The 18,172-nt window shown below is 36.6% G+C and overlaps 1 protein-coding gene across 4 annotated transcripts in view; it reads left to right on the top strand.

Annotated features, from left to right (window-relative positions):
- The window catches only part of LOC110372204 (uncharacterized), a 136,899-nt gene that overhangs the window by 42,647 nt on the left and 76,080 nt on the right, over positions 1-18,172 (top strand). The window lies entirely within an intron of this gene.

Below are 18,172 nucleotides of genomic sequence, written 5' to 3' on the forward strand. Positions count from 1 at the left end.
GCAACCACCCGAAACTCGTATTAATAAATATTGAGAGAAATATTTCAGCTACCATGTCCAAATTCATTGACCCTAAAACTAACACGATAAATAATCGTAAAGATGGTTGTCATCATTTTATGCAACACAATAATTAACATAAATTATTAATATTTTGGAACCCACTTACAATACTTTAGCACTAAGACTACTTAATCATTTATGCTTCTTAATTTTTCATTGACTAATCGGTTAAGAAGTTTTTGCGTGTTACACGAACTAAAATTCGATCTTCCACGTGGAACTTCGTATTTTTATTTCTAACCTATTCGAATATTGAAACGAAACCTTTATGGTGAAAAAATGTTAATAACCGTGACTCATCGAAAACTGAAACGGTTTCCTGTAGAACTATAAATTAGTGTTGTTTTAACATGGTTTTTTAAACAGCTGACTTTTGGTATTTACCGTTCAGAACTGTGTTTTAAATTGGTATTGATAACGGGTATTTTGTTTATTACTTACTTTTTTACGATCCCGTTTGGTGCAATGGTCTGAATGCCGAATCGCGCAACTCGGCTTTGATACCCGGTAAGGTTAAAACCTATTTGAGTGACGAGCATGTTTGCTGGCTATGTTATGTGTGTTATGATAAACATTTAAACCTGTATGTAGTTTATCAGTTGGGTTGAACTCTATGCGTGTCACTTCGAAATCAACCCGATCAACTTAAGTTTCAAACCCCAACTGGCTTAGATCACGCATTATATTAAGACTCAAATCGATATTCAATCTCACATTTCAAAATACACCCAGTTTTCGCCGACAGCTAAAATGGGTTTAAAAAATCCAAGCAATTTTCCCAAAAATACGCTTGGCATTGCAAACAGACCTCGGTTTGTAGCGAATGCCCACTAGATAGGCAATTGGTACACAAAGAGCTGAATCAAACTTTTGCGGTAACGATGTAGCAATAAACTTTGGCTTGTTGGTTCAGAAATTAATTGAAAAACCGAATAAGTGGAACAAAGCATAAAGTTTTAAATGGAAATGTTCACAGCATCTGGTCTGTGAAGCTTTGAAACCTGGTTGATATTTCGTATTTTCATGTGTGGTTTTACCAAACATGATTTTGAAAATAAAACTGCCATTTATCCCAATTTTATTACTCTTTGTAATTAAATAATAATTTCTTAAAATGATATTTTTTTGTAAATATAACGCCGGTTTTTGTTATAATACATTAAATTCAATATTTTTATTGAATTGAATTAGTCAAAAAATCTTGTAGATTAAGATACTCACATGTTTGCACGACTCTATCCGTACTCAGTATTTCAACTGAAGTCATTCGAAACGTTTCAAAATTATTGGAAGGTAGCATAACTTCTTTTTTAGGTGACTTCACAGTCGCTGGCTCGTACAAAATTAATTTTCTTGTTCAGTTAGCATGTTATAGTGCAATATCCATTACACGATTCTGGTTCAAAAAGCTGTGAATTTCAATACTTCAATTGAAATGTTTTAATTACAGTTGCATGCTTTTATTATGGGTTAATTGAAAGCTGAAATGAGTAATTTTATTTATTTTCAAACACGCTATTTATTGTTTCTTGCATAATGAATAGAGGCCTCATTCATTTTTTTTCAAATTAGACCATTAGTTCCTAAGACGAATGTGATGTTGAACATGTGTTTAAGTTAGATGAAAATATGTAGTTTCAGCTGGTATAGCTAAAGTTACTACAGTTCTACCAGACTTTCTTATGCCAGATCTATTTATACTCTTTAATTATAGTTTTGAGTTCATCTCTTTATGCTAAACGTTCTGTAATTATATCTCTAGTTCTAAATCAACAATTTATTACAACTACTGCATTTGTACAGAGTTTTTTGTAATTCAGTCGCCGTCAGCACTCGAGTGTACAAAAAGCATTCTTCTGTGAAATTAAATTAAAAACTTCTTGCAAATTGAATAAGAAACTGGAAAACTGTGACATGAGGACGCGTAAGGAAAATTAATAAGTCTCTGTAAGGCGAGAAGCGTATTTTTGGAAAAAACTTAATTGAATAATATGGGTACCGTGCTTTATTAATGTTTTGTAAAAAATAATATCGTTAAAGTTATGAATTCTATGAATAACGCTATATTAAGGAACTCTAGCAGATTATATATTTATACCTTTACAAAAAGCATGAATAATAATACATCCAACATAATTACAGTTACTTCTATAAAAATCTGTTATAATATAGTTATCTGATATAAAATCAAAATGAATATGTGTGATAAACAGCCTTGGATTCCGCTTCAAGCATTTTATTTCTTAGTCAAGATATAGCATTCATTCCTGGTTCCAGAACACACATTTACGCTCATTATAAATTCCAAGACCCATTTCCACTTGTTTGAGGATTCCTATTTGGTATCCTGTAAAACAAATAGGGATGTTCAAAGCCTTTCAGTCGTCCTTACACAAGCTTGGTATGAATCGAGCTCGGATATCCTTCACAATTCGAAATTCTGGTGGCTTTCAGTTTATGTAAGGCAACCAGACTGCAAATCTCGGAGTGTTAGCAGTAGTATAGACTTTGATATTAGCATTTGAATATTTACGAACAAATCCCAGGGACTTATCTATCACACATCCTTAACTTTCAATTTAGTTCGATACGTTTCTATACTTAGTCGAATTTGTTTTCACATTAAGAATAAACTTGTAAAGCACTGATACTCAGCTGAATCTGGTTAGACTGCAAGCCGACCCCAACATAGTTGGGAAAAGGCTCAGGAGGTGATGATGATGATGGTTAGGAAAAATGGATGGCGTAATGGATCTTTTTCATATTGCTCGTGTAATATTATCTCAAGCAATATTTTTTTAGTTCCTCTACGCCTAAAGGACATTTAACGGATCAAGTTTAATTAATTCATAAAATATTATATAAAAAAGAACATACCTTATTCAAAAATTAATCTCATCATTCTAAAAAAACTTCTAATCAACGCTACCAACGAGTTTGTTTGACAAAGCTTCGCAATTTACACCTCTCCTCTACCTACATATTATTAAAACCTTCATGTTTTTCACCTCGCATCGCTTTTGTTAGTGAAAATAATTCCCAGGCCTGAGTTCACCGACAATTTAAACGTCGGATTTCTCAAAACAACTGGGGTTAAATTTTGCTAATTTAATAATGTGTCAATTGGATATCAATTGAATCTCAATAGTAGTTTTAACCGTAGCGGGAATCTGCATCTACTATAAGACCAATCGTTTTCTAGTGAAATCAATTAATGAAATGAAATTATTAATCTACCATTGGTCAATGGGGTAGTCTGTTTTACAATCGGATTGTAATCGTAAATCAATTGCAGACAATATGATTAATTATTTATTGAATTACAGAAAAAAAGCGGTGTGCCACATACGCTTCAATCGTAATTGAGTCGTGATTGTGAATTTCAATCGTATGTCACTTGAGTCAAATTAGCAGAATTAAACCCCTATTTACTATGAATTCATGTTCAACTTTCAAAGTAAACAGTTGTTTAAAGTCAAACGGACGTTTAAGTTGTCAGTGAACTTCGGCTTCAGTCCCTTTCAAGAGCTCTTCTATATGCATGAATGCTTGAGAACGACGCATAAGAACGACTTACATGAGAATCTTTGAATTTTATAACTATATAGTAGTTTCCAAGACAGTAGATTGTTTGAAAGAAACTGGTTTCTAGATTCTACTGTGAGTTTTACTTCGTGTTTATTAGAGTCACGTCTTGGAATAAATGTTCTGTTTTGTTCACTTAAAACGTGTTTTTAAATGTAAAATATATTTTAGATTTGGTACTGTTATTAGCAGTTTATCCACTCAGTATCCCTTAGAACAAAATAGATAAACCGCTGACAACAGTACTCAGAAATCGGCCATAAGTTGAACTAGCAATCTTAATTAGTAATACGAAAAACCATTAAAATATAACACAACTTATCACGTACTCAAGTAAAGGTCCAATTTATCGTTTCCCGCCACACAATGATCCCAGTCTCAGAGCAATTTCGGCTGATTTCAATGGAGGTCGATGAACGCCCTGATTGAGCAATAAGTATTCCAATTGTCGCGTAGGCCTAGCTAACAACTCAATTTGCCCTTTGGGCTCAAACACGGGATATTGAAAAGCCTGTTTTATCCCCCAGTTAAGAAATACCCTATTTTGGGTCGGGCCATGGAGAACAAAATGACTAGCTTACTAGTGGAGGTGCCATAACGGAAAATCGCTTATAAAAGTGGGGCGCCAAAATAAAAAAAAATGCGGGTCAGCGCGGGAAGAAGAACGTAACTGTTTTCGCTCTAATACGCCTTCTTTGGACCCGACCATTTTTTGTATTATTGGAAATCGTTGACAGATGTCATAAAGAACCCGAATACCTCGTTAGTTCACTCGTAACTGCATCGTTTTTGTCATGCCCAAAGTACGTATTTGACCTAGAAGAAAGCGCCTGATCTACTTGCAATATGGCATCTCCATTCATCTTTCGTTACTCCGTGGGTCGAACCCATTCGATGGAAATGAAGGGTCTGTTTGTTCCTTTCTGAGTGAGTCTACATGATTTATAAAGCGATTATGTGTCGGTAGCTTATGTGGTACTTTTGTGAAAAAATGTTTGGCTTGAATTGAATATTCTTAGACAGTTGACCTCCATAAACAAAGACGAAGGTTATTTTTATCTGAGTATTGCAAAGGAAAAATATATTTCAAGCTGTATCATTCAGTCATGATGCCATACGTAAATGATATCCAAATTATTATACCTAGTTATTTCGAATCCTATTAGATATACGTGATGTGGATTTTTTTTTCTTGAAAAATCTAACCTAGATGTGGACAGAAAAATATCCGGCATACAAAATTTTAAAACACTTCTTATTACAAACAATACCCATTAAAAGTAGAATCACTAAACTAATGTAATTTACCAGTCTTTATTTACCATTTAAATTAATTGTCTTCAACATGCAACTTCACCACGGAATGACAATTTATAACGAGATTTCTCATTGCATACATTTAATAACAAACTGTCTGATTGCTGTGTGCACAGCAAATGTTGAACAAACATGTATGCAGAACTGTTGAAGTAAAATACTAGCAAATTACTACAGTATAAATACTGCAAATTACATTTGTTATTCATGGCTACATAGTTTGTTAATTAGTTTTTGTTTTATTGATATTTTAAAGAGTACCTACTATACCAGGACCTACTTTTTGGAAATCCATGACATAAAATATTAGTATTCAAATGGTTTTTAACACAAAAAGGTCTTACACAGCTACTGCACAAATACTTTTGCTGTGTTTTTGATTTTTTTACATCTGAAGTAGGTACATACCTAGATATATATGAATAGTCTAAAATAAATAACATCACCATGATTAAAATTCATACTCCGAAACCACATTTCAAATACTTCACCAAAAAGCAAAAAGAAAACACGGATAAACTTAACATCTCTTTTTCCTCAACGAAAAATTGCAACTTCCGCGCTTACTCAAAAGTTTTACGCTGAAAAAGTGTCAACATCGTTCCCAAGCGTGGTCACTGGCTTTCGCTAGCATCATAATAAAGTGAAGAACGGTTCTTGAAGCCCGACTCACGCCTGACTAAACGTTCAAGCGGTTTCATGAATATTAAATTGGCCAATGGCAAAAATAGGAACGAAAAGTACCAAGTCAAGATTCTTTCCGAGAGAATGTTTTCGAAAAAGATTTAATTATTCCTCGCAACTCTAGCTCCTTGCAATGGAAAGTATTGTAATTGAAAATCCTGTGGAACGTGATTTTTCTCTATTCTTTAGGCAATTATTGACTTTCGAGTGTTGGTAATTTGGGAATCTTTAAATCCTTCCTACAGAGGTAGTATTGTTAATGCGAAAGTTCTTTTGTTTGTAAGGATTTTACGCGAAACTTACTGAAACGATTTCAATGCAATTCTGTGCTCAGACAGACCAATGCCTTTTTAATTTGTGAATTGTGTTTAGTTTTTCACTTGCTGTTGCAGACAGTATAAGATTGACTACTAAAAACTCGGAAAGGCTTGAGGAATGATCTTTGAAACAGACACATTCACATTACAAACATTGATATATTTTTAGACAGTAGCATCTTATAGAATACGTCTACATTAAGCTTGTCTGACCACCTAATGACAATGAAATACTCCCTAAAACGTACAAAATGAATTTTATGAACACAAAAGCACAAGCTTTATAAAAACTCGCAGAAATATGGCTATAACCATTCCAGACACGTCCTAAAAAATCATCCTAAATTCTTATGATTTTATAAAAGAGGAATATTCTGAAGCTTATTATATTTTATTTAAGTAGGTTCTACGTTATTCATTTGTCACGCCAAATCTGGACTTCAATAGGGTTGTCAATATAGAGGTAGTAATTGTATTAACGAGGTAATGTTCTTAAATTGTATAAAATACTAGCCGTTTTGACGCGGTTTCACCCGCGTCCCGTGGGAGCTGCTGCCCGCACCGGGATAAAATATAGCATGTGTTACTGGCAGATAGTATAGCTTTCTAATGGTGAAAGAATATTTAAAATCGGTCCAGTAGTTTTTGAGTTTATCCATTACAATCAAACAAACAAACAAAGTTTTCCTCTTTATAATATTAGTATAGGTTGTAATTTTACACTGTTTTCTGCCAAGTCTCTGCCTTTTTTCAATAAAATCGAAAATACCTGAACAGAGTTTCTATTAGTTTTTAAACATTATATAGGTATATAATGAAAGTAATTTGGACAAAATTAAGCTAATTTAGTATACTTATTCATATGGATAAAGTTGCGTGACAACCATATTTAAAAATAGTGTCTGGGTTGACAACCCTAAATTATTTAGACCTTTTGTGCAATCAAATAATTTAATTTATTTATTTTGTGGACTATAATGATGAGGGGTTATAAAAATGACGTGGTATAAATATTTATTCACTTTCCATTCCCAAATGCGATTTTGCATAACATTTGACTGATTGCAAAGCGAAAATGCATTTTATTTAATAAAAAATAAATATATTTTTCTCATAGTAGATATTTCTATTAATTATCTATATTGTTCTATCTAAGTGTATTAGTTCTTAGGGCGTAACAATGACTAATTAGTGAAAAGTTTAATTACAAAAAATATAACGTTAAAAAGTTTTCAAGCTCCAAAAGATTGGGAATTAATTACTCTCCGACTTTCGGTGCGGACTTACTTTAAAAACTCCTAATGATTGTTACGGCTCTTTAATTAAGTGATTTCAGTAAAAACAAAAGTGATTTTCAAAATCAAATACGCCATTTTGAAATAGGCTTACTTCCTTCCTTTTACTTTACTTGCTTTGATTGAAATAACAATTCTTAGGTCGGTTTACGTATACGTTCACTATATACTTTTTTGTTAGACTTTCACAAAGCAGCTCGGAGTCTGGAAGTTGGTGATTGATACACCTGTGCATCGGAGAGCACATAAATGTCGGTCCTGTGCCTAATCTCTCTCCGGGTCTCCGTCCCATCGAGTTATGAGAGTGAAGGAATAGTGTGTGCACCTGTGTCTGCGCAAATGCTTGTACACTACTATAATATGTCCTGCGCAGTTGGCTAATCTCCTTACATGAGAACAGCCGCCATAGCCGATAATTGGCTAGGAGGACATCATCACTTTTTTCTTAAAGAAAATTTGAAATTGATTTTCACATTGATTTATGAGAAAAAAACTGTATTCTGGCTTACAATCATTTGAATTTGTTGAGTGATAGAACAAGGTATAACTGATTTTATGTACTAGCTGTTCACAGTAACCACATCAACCTCCCGGAAGATCAATTTTCCGCAATCGCGTAAAATTCCGTTCATTTGAATCGGTTCTACAGTTTGTGAATTTAGGCGTGACATACCTACTGATATACAGAGTTACTCTTTCATGTATAATATTATTAAGGAAGTAAGGATTAATCATATTAAGTGTGCTATGCGCATGTGGAAATAAGAATCGTAAAACGTGCCCATTTCCTGAAGATATAAATTCCATGAATACTCACATAATGTTTGAGTGGTTCTAGATATAAAACTATTACTCACTTACAATTAAAATCATTATAAATCTTTGTTATTTATCTAACTTCTTTCGTTGTTTTACTAACTAAGAAGTAACCGCTTACTTAACGGATTTTCTTCCATTTAATGAAGCTGTAACAAAACTTTAAAACTAAGACATTGCTTGTCTTTTCAACACTTATTAATGGAAGCTCGACTTTCATCAATTAGTGTTCCATTGTTATTACAAAAATTAAAACCATTTGTGAATGCTTAAATTCACCTTTAGGTACTTACACCTCCAAAAGGTTCATTTATGTTTGGTATAAATGATAGAAACTAATCTAGACTAATACCTACATATTATGACTGTAGAGTTTATTCTTTTACATGTCCGATTGTTTCAGATACATTTTAATAATTTAAAACCAACAATTTCAAGCAATTGCATGAGACCCTATGGTGATTTACATAGATTAAGGGGAAATTTCTCTTTTTTGTTAATGAATAAGTAGTTTCGTAAGCAGGCATTGGTCTAATATAAGTTTAGCTAATGAGATAACCCATAATTATCATCATCAACATCCTCAAATAACTGCCAGCAATTTAGCGTAGTCATCTTGACCCCTTCAGTACCGTATAAAGGTCTATTTCATACCCAAATTTTGGAGGCTTTGTATAAAATTGTTACAAAATTCAAGTAAAGGGATTTTAGCAATAATGTTGTAAAAGCAAAATCCCAATAATAAATTCACAAAGGCGGTAAATCTATTTTATATTTTGGACTGTGAAATTCTATACTAATTTAACGACCCGAGAATTGGGTCAGGTATTTTTATTTTAAATACGTTTGGGTAATGATGGACAATATTCAAAATTCTGCCGATATAAAAAAAGTGTCCTTCCCTTTAGGATGTTTCGTGTCATATAAAAAACATGTGTACGCTTTATTTAATATTTCTAATAAATGAGATTAAATTAGGACACCTTTGTTATAAAATAATAGCTCAAACGTATATTATATCTGAGTACAGTAAACTGCACATTAGTGGTAACTGTCATGAACCTTAACTCAATAGTAATAAGTACGATTTTCCACTGACCTGAAGTTGACTGTACCTACTTAATCTTATGAATCCTCCTATATATTTTCACCAACATTTTTTACAGTTTTGTATAGCTACTTAGACTGATTGTCAGCATAAAGTCTAAACACTTCTAAAATAGGTCCAACATTTCCTAAACTTTTTTCAGTGTTATTTTATCGTTTCCAATTTACTTTGGGACCTCATTTTGTTCAAAGTATTAGGGTACTGGGACTTATTTCTTTTGTCGAAAGTCTGCTTTACCCGTGACTTGAAGGGTAATTTGATATTGTGAATGAAAATGGAGTGGTGCTAATGGGTTTTCTGCTAACAACTTGGGAATTGCAGGCCGGTTTCTGGGTTTAGCCCAATTTAGGTTCAGTCGGGTCACTGAGTTGCTAGTAGCAATAGTGCTAGGAATAAATGGGTTTTCTGTACAATACGAACCCTTTGGATAAAACAAATGACGTTGTGTTTGCTGATGAGATTTTTGAAGGAATCTTATTATGACGTTGGCTTTTTTTAAGAACAGTTCTAATTAGATCCTTTCCAGGATTTCACATGGGTTTTTATTAAACCATTTCCCCCACATAGATAAGAAAAAAACTGTCTCAAGAATCTCATATTCAGCACCAGCTGTCAGCTAACAAATGAAATGAAAATAAACCATACCTATTTACAAAGATTTATCTTCAAGATTATGAAAACTTGGCAAGCGAGATCCAAGCAACAGGTCCAGATAGCATCAATAGATTTTGCTCACACCATAAGATAGACGTAAAGGAGGAAATACAGAAGATTATGTTCTCATCGCGGTATGATCATGATAATGAATTGCTAAAGGGGAGAGATTTTCCTAAAGTTCTTGTTAGAGTTTGGCATAGTTCCAATTTGTTTTTTCTGTAGTACCAGCCACGGTTTCACCAGCGTCCCTTAGGAACTACTGCCCGTACCGGGATAAAGGATAGCATATGTTACTCGGGAAGAGTGTAGCTTTCTAATAGTTTAAGAATTTTTCAGATCGGTTCCGTAGTTTTGGAGACTTGACCTAAACAAAAAAAAAACCTCTTTATTATATTAATATATATAGTATTATAGTTTATATCTTTTTCAGAGAAGCAAAGTTTTTGAAGAAAATTCTGCCATGAATGCTAGAATTTCATGAACAAAAAACCTCAGAAAAGACCATTGTTTTCGCAGTTTTATGGAAGTGGCGATATTTCTCGTCGGCCATTCATCTGACCCTTCCCATTTGCCACAAGGAAGGGTCATGGGAGCAACATTTTTTATAGAGACTTATTTATTGCCACAATGCACCAGCTGCCGAATAGATCTTCACTATCAATTTTACGAGAAAGAAATAGTGATATAAAAAACTTTTGTCCTTTTTATGAAGTAGACCGAAGTCGTAAAGTCATTGAAGTATTCGGTCTAGATAAAAATGCGATAGAGATTATTTTATGTAGTTTTGAATTATGAGGTCAGAGGTGTTTGAAAAGCAATTCGGTTCAGTTTAGGTGTGTATGTAAAGACCTATTGCTATATTTAGTCTCCGTGAATCTCTTAAGTGGGTTATCCGTGTTTTTTGTAAATCTTTAAATAAAAAAGCATGATAAATTATATTTGTTTTGAAAATATTTAAGATTGTACAAAAATAACATTTACAAGCTAAATACATTTAATTTTTCAAAACGAGGTGGCGATATAAACTATTACAATAATGTAATGTAAATATCAAAAAGCATTATGTACATAAATTGTACTGCACTGAAAAAAACATAATCTTTGTTTACTTTCTACTTTATGTTCCCATAGTTAAAACACATTATTGTCTGTCACAACATAATTCTCACCTGCAAAAGCTTTATAAACCGCGAGGTTTTTCGTTTTAATACTTATTTTATTACAAACACGCGTTTACGAGTCTAGACGTGTCATCATCATCAGCCTATCGCAGTCCACTGCTGGACATAGGCCTCTCCAAGTGCACGCCACTGAGATCGATTTTCGGCTACTCGCATCCAGCTCCTGCCAGCCGTCTTGCGCAAGTCATCACTCCACCGTGCCTGAGGACGTCCTACACTACGCTTGCCGAGGCGTGGTCTCCACTCTAGAACTCGTTTACCCCAACGGTTATCGGTTCTTCGGCTAATATGGCCAGCCCACTGCCACTTCAGCTTGCTGATTCGGTGGGCTATGTCGATGACCTTGGTTCTCTGACGGATTACCTCATTTCTGATGCGATCCCTCAGAGAAATGCCAAGCATAGCCCTTTCCATAGCCCGCTGAGCGACTTTAAACTTGTGGACCAGCCGTACCGTCAGTGTCCACGTTTCGGCTCCGTAAGTCATGACAGGTAGGACGCACTGATTGAAGACTTTCGTCTTTAGGCACTGTGGGATCGACGATGTTAGGACTCGACGTAGCTTCCCAAATGCAGCCCAACCCAACTGAATTCTCCTATTCACCTCGTCCTCAAAGTTGTTTCTACCTAACTGCAATGTCTGCCCGAGGTATACATATTTCCGAACAACTTCGAGAACGGCGCCGTGTATCGCAATCGGTTCCGGTAGAACATGTTCATTGAACATGACCTTGGTTTTGTCCAAGTTCATCCGTAGGCCGATGCGTAGAGAAGATTCAGCCAGGTCGTTCAGCATTTGTTGTAGGTCCTGCAGCGTTTCTGCCATGATGACGATATCGTCAGCAAATCGCAAGTGAGAGATGTGTTCGCCATTGATGTTGATGCCACGTCCTTTCCAGTTCAGCGTCTTGAACATATCCTCCATTGCATTAGTGAACAGTTTCGGGGAAATAACATCCCCTTGTCTCACTCCTCGATGCAACGGTATGGGCCTTGTTTGCTGATTTTGTACTTGGACGGACATTGTAGCGGCTTCGTAGAGACATCTCATCACTTGGATGTATCGCCAATCTACTTGACAACGCTGCAGGGACTCCAGAACAGACCAGATTTCAACCGAGTCAAAGGCCTTCTCATAGTCCACAAATGCTAGACACAGGGGCTGATTATACTCTTCGGTCTTCTGTATAATCTGCCGCACTGTGTGGATGTGGTCTATGGTGCCGTATCCGCTCCGAAACCCAGCCTGCTCCGGTGGTTGGAATTCGTCGAGTCTTCGCGCAAGTCGGTTCGTGATCACTCTTGAGAACAGCTTATAGACGTGGCTTAGGAGGAAATGGGTCGATAGTTCTTCAACTGGGTTTTGTCTCCCTTTTGAAGAACAGGACGACAACACTCCTACTCCACGCCTCTGGAGTTCTCCTTCAAACAGGACGGCATTAAAAGCTTCTGGAGCTCCCCAGTACGGGCTTTCCTCCTGCTTTTAATACCTCTGTTGTAATGCCATCCTCGCCAGGGCTTTTCCATTTTGAGCTGTCTCAGAGCGATCTCGATTTCGCCACTGCTGACTTCTGGCAGGTCTTCGGTGAAATGGCGCGTTAATGTGGCTCTAGAGTCCTCATTTCCGGGATCAGGTCGAGATGCATGCGATGCGTATAACCGGCCATAGAAATTTTCCACTTCCGAAAGGACTGCCGGCACCGAAGAAACGACTTCTCCACTTGTTGTGGTCAGCTTCGTCAAGTGGGCTTCCAAGAGATTGTACGAACACCTTTGACCCCGATTCAGCTCAATTGCTCTTTCAATGTCAAGAGTATTGGAGCACCGGAGGTCGCGTCGTACGTGCTTGTTGATCTCTTGGTTTAGAGCCCGCTTAGCTGACGAAGTGACAGGTGGGTTTTCACGTCGTCTCTTCATAAGCCCTAATGTCTCTTCCGAAAGCTTTGATTTCTTGCCCTTACGCTGCATGTTACAGAATCTCGAACCTTCCTCCTGAGGATCCGAACCACATTTTCGTGGTTCTGGTTAACGTCTGTTGTGGTTTCCACGGCGGCAAATCGGTTCTCCAAATTTGACTGGAACGTTTCAGATCCTGTCATGGTTTGGAGCAGTGTTGGTCGGAGCCTGGCCTTCATCAGACGGAAACGTTCAGCTTGAAGTTGATATTCAGAGAGCCTCGGACAAGTCGGTGATCGCTACCGGTATTAAACCTATTGATCACGGAGACGTCTCTGAATATGTGCTTCTTGTTCGTCATGATGAAGTCAATCTCATTTTTAGTCATAGTGTCGGGGCTTTGCCACGTCCACTTCCTTTGGGGCTGCTTTTGAAAAAGAGTTCATCAAAAGAGCCCCTCACGTTCGAGGAAGTTGACGAGCATTTGCCCCCTATGATTCCTGCTTCCAAATCCATGGGATCCTACTGCCGATTCGCCGCAAATCTGTACTCCCACTTTAGCGTTAAAGTCCCCCATGACAACGGTGTAATGGGTCTTTGTAGTGAAGTGGAGGGCCCTTGATATGTCATCAAACATATCCTCCACTTCATCGTCTGAATGTGTCGAGGTCGGTGCGTACACTTGCACTACCTTGAGGCTATACCTGTCGGTGAGCTTTAAGATAAGGTACGCTACCCTGTTCGACACACTAGACACCTCCACAACGTTATCAGCTAGGGACTTATTAACCAGAAACCCAACGCCACCTTGGGATTGTTGGTCTCCCTCTCGGAAGTACATTAGGTGACCTGATTCGAGGGTTATGGTGTCCTCCCCCTCTCTTCGAACTTCACATAACCCTAATATGTGCCACCTAATCTTTCCAAGTTCCACCTCGAGTTGCGCCAGATGCGAGTCAAGCCGTAGCGTGCGGCCGTTGTACGTCGCCAGAGTCAGTTTTGTTTGGTGGCCTCCCGTAACCCGGAGATTCTTCACACCCCCTGCCCCGCCGTAACCACGGTCGCCACCATGACCGGGAATAGCGGGACTGCCGGGAACTAGGGGCCGTGGCTTTTTTGTGCTGCTCATAGAGGTATTTAGCCTACTGCTATCACGCTGGCCAGACGGGTTGATAGAGGGTTTTTTCCGAGTTTTCCTTCTCTTGCACTGGTGTTTGGTGCATTTTATACTCCATTAGTCGACTTTTACGACACCCACTGGAAGAAGGGGTAGCGACATATGTATTCTTAAGCCGTCGCTACACGTCTAGACGTGTGTTTATATACAATGTGCTGTAACGTTTACCTATAAAAGTACCGTAATAAACTCTTAATAGTAATAAAACTCTTAATAGATTTTCCTTTAAAAACTTGAGTTATCAATAGATTACTTAGTTCTAACTTTTGCACAGTTTTTTATCTATATCTCAGAACGGACAAACATTTCAGCAAAGCTGTCATAGTAAATATTGTTCTACATAAAAAGGCCTATCCAATGATATATATGACATTGCTATTGGTGGGGTATACCAATCTGCCCATTGTCCTTTAATGAGAATGATGAATGAAGTTTTAAAGCAAACTGTCACTTGTCAAAAATTGCTTTATTTTAATACAGTTTCTGAATTAAAATAATGTAATTATGGTATTCCCAAACATACTGTACAATGTAAAGTACATGTTTAATATTTATTTATCATCAGAAGGAGACAAAGACTTGCCATACTATCTTCATTATCCCCTATTTCGCATTTTCTAGAAATTTCTTTTGCTCCTAAATCGCATATAAACTAAATCTAGCTGATGCTTATTACGTGTCTATTCTTACGCTGTTTATTCTGAACTAGGTTTTATTTCGCTCATTTCGCTTCACTCGGTCTATTGTTTTCATTTCAATTGAAAGTCTTTTAGGGGCGCAGGCACGGAGGAGAGAGGCAAGATAGAGGAGGTGCCATAGGAAAGATGAGTTAGGCGCGTATAAAGGCGGAGGTAGTAACGTTCCTCGCCCACTGAACACCCGAATTTTAGCCCATTTCCTTCTTGGGAGATTGTGATATCTCTGCTAGTCATTCTGTTCTCCATGGATGTAGGTCTTTCGCATTTCATAGAACTTGAATGACAGTACTAGATGAGGTTCTGAGTAATAAGTCGTTTTATTACGAAGATAAGTGCTGTTTAGAGCAAATAAATATTACTTATGAGTCACAAATTGCTTCTTAGAAGCCATGAGAGTTAACGATTGCCTGTGTGGGGTTTATGATATCTTAGTATTTATTGCTTGGCAGTCGTTCAGTGCAAATTGTCAAGCTCGCAGAAATGTTTTAAGACACCATAAAATGTATCGTGGAATATGAATATGGGTAGTCAATGGTAGACACAAAAGGCACATAAATGAGAATAGGTGCTTTGAGTATAAATGATATGTACTTAGATATTTGTGCTATATATCAACCATAACACGGTATTTGTATGCAATTGAGGAGTTTTCGAGTGCGATTTAGAGCTCTGGTTCAAAGCTAGTTAGGTTTAGATAGGCTTCAATCTTAGTGCGAAAATTTATGCCTTTAAAACGTTATTGAAAACCGCGAAAAACACAGTGTTAAACAAAATTAATTTAACTTAAAGGAAAAAATATCTCACAATGGCTGAAGATGAAGCCGTAACTTCTCGATTTTTCCACGATCTAATCAGAAAAGGTTTGCGGACACGATCTTATAACTCGTGCGTAAAACATTTGCCGTTTCATGATAGCCCTTGATATTTTTTTTTTCCAAAAATAGACCCCATTTTGTCCGTCGTCATCGTGAAAGGAAATATTACAATAGCTTGGTGGGAGGAAAATATATTTTGTATCGTACTATGTAAGTAATTACATTCTATGCGTCTGTTGGTTATTTGATTTAATGAGTTTTTTCGCATCATCCACTCTCTAAAAAATGCCTTATTAATCGTTAATCGGGTATTACCTACAGATCATAACTAAATAGTATCTAATCCTCTTAGTTTGTTCTCTAATCCTTCAAGTTAAAAATATAAAAGTATTTTGATTTAACAAAGGACTAACAAAGTGCAATATATAGTTTTCGTTACAGAATAAGTTACTTCAGAAGAAAGTAGATGTAGTTCAGTAGTAGGTTCAGAAGATAGACCACAAGTTATAATCATTGGCACGGATATAGAGCCCTGACCTTCACCTGCGCAGAAGCGATTTATTGGTTTATTGCCTTATGTGTACAGTGCGCAAAGCGATCCCTACTCTTCCGCCGAGAGCTCAATATCCGTGCCGAAAACTATAAATATTTAGACCAATAAAACTATACTAGTACAAAAGTAAACAAACAAAACCTATTCCATGTTCCACTTCAACAAAGTAACATCACCGAATACATGGATTACAATCAGATTATGATGTAAGCGCGCGTCCGGGTATTAGGAAACCCCAGCCATGTTTCATGTTTACTAACTCATGGAAAAATCAATGTCTTATTTAGTATTACATGCTTGTTCAACTGCGAGTTAAAATTTAATAGTAATTTTGTGTTGGACAGTAATGACTCTTTTAGCTGTTGGTTTTGAAATAGTGTTGTTAAATTGTTCAACATGTTTATTGATGTGTCTGTATGCTGTTGCATCGTACATAGTGCTATTATTTTGTTTATGGAATTGTCTGAAAGGATGTTCATTGAAAAGCTCATGGCTAAGTCAAAGCCAACATCTTTGGTAGTCGTTACGGGTATTCAGAAGCCAGAAAGTGTGACAACCAGTCTTTTGAAGGAGTATCGGGTTACCCGGGTAACTAGGTTGTGGAAGTCAGATAGACAGTCGCTTTTTGTAAAACTCTTTTACTCAGCCGCATCCGTTTAAACTTTAAGACGACCCCAACTAAAGGAAAAGGCTAGGCAGATGATTATGTATATTGTTGATCGACAGGTCTGTAGCGCAGTTGAAATAGTATATACCTAGTTGTGCTATAATTTTATTTAGTAAATGTAATTGTATGAAAAGGATGTTTATGCGTTGAGTTTTGTTTTACACCTCTAGATATGTTTTATGAAAGCGGTATTCTGTTCGAAATTAAATTATTTAATGAATGTTTCCTGCAGTTTGTTTAGACAATTTGGTTTTTTATTATGTGGTCATAAAATGTTTACAATATGGAATCGTTTATTGCAGCTGTTTTTAAATCGAAATTGGTTGAATAAATGAAATGAAATGATTCAGGTGAGCGCCCAATCTAGGAGTTCACTTAATTGAAACCGATCGATTATTATACTTACAGATAACAGTAAAATTATCTGATAACAGTAACAGCGAGAAAGGGCTTCAGACTAATAAATGATTATTACTTTCGCAAGTAAAAATGTATACCGAGATAACGAATACCTATTCCGAGTCTTTCATACAGACAAATCATAATTTTCCAAAAGAATGTGAACCATTTCACATCTCCGTATGAACGTATTGAAAAGCTTCGTGTTTTTCACATTTCAGCACATTTTTTTGTTCCTAAAATCCGAGTAAGCATTTTACGAAATACATTCGTCATGGAAAATAAAATCTCTCATTCCTTTTAGTCGAATTATTCGCATCCATTTTTCAAAAAACGTTTCATAAAGCACCCAAGGACTGGACGAGGCAAGTATAGACTGATTTACTTTTATTATTTCAGTTTTTTTTTTTTCATTTATTTATTTTCTAACATATGATTTACATTTTTAAATATTAAATATAAAAATAAAAAACATTTAAAAATATAAAAAATAGGTTGCCACCGATATCGGGCACAGGGTCCAAGGTACCGGTGGTTAGGGTCCCAGAGACAGAAACCTCCTCACAATACGTGCCGTATCAAGGAGTACTGCCTTCTGAATCAGTCCCTTGATCCAGCCGCCCAACGAGAGCCTCCTGAGGTGTTCGTCGAGGCTCTTGGCTATTAAACCATTGGCCGTAACGACAATCGGCACAACAACAGCCGTGTCGACACTCCACATGGCGACAACCTCGTGCGCTAAGTCGAGATACTTTATTTGTTTCTCTTTCTCAGCTTTCACAAGGTTCTCGTCATGCGGAACGGCGACATCGACTATCATCGCGCGGCGCGCTAATCGATCTATCACCACAATATCAGGCTTATTGGCTACAATAGTCCTGTCAGTGATGATAGATCGATCCCAGTACAACGTGATATGGTCCTTTTCGAGAACTGGGTCGGGCG

Source organism: Helicoverpa armigera, chromosome 8 (assembly GCF_030705265.1).
Source record: "Helicoverpa armigera isolate CAAS_96S chromosome 8, ASM3070526v1, whole genome shotgun sequence".
Lineage (NCBI taxonomy): Eukaryota > Metazoa > Arthropoda > Insecta > Lepidoptera > Noctuidae > Helicoverpa > Helicoverpa armigera.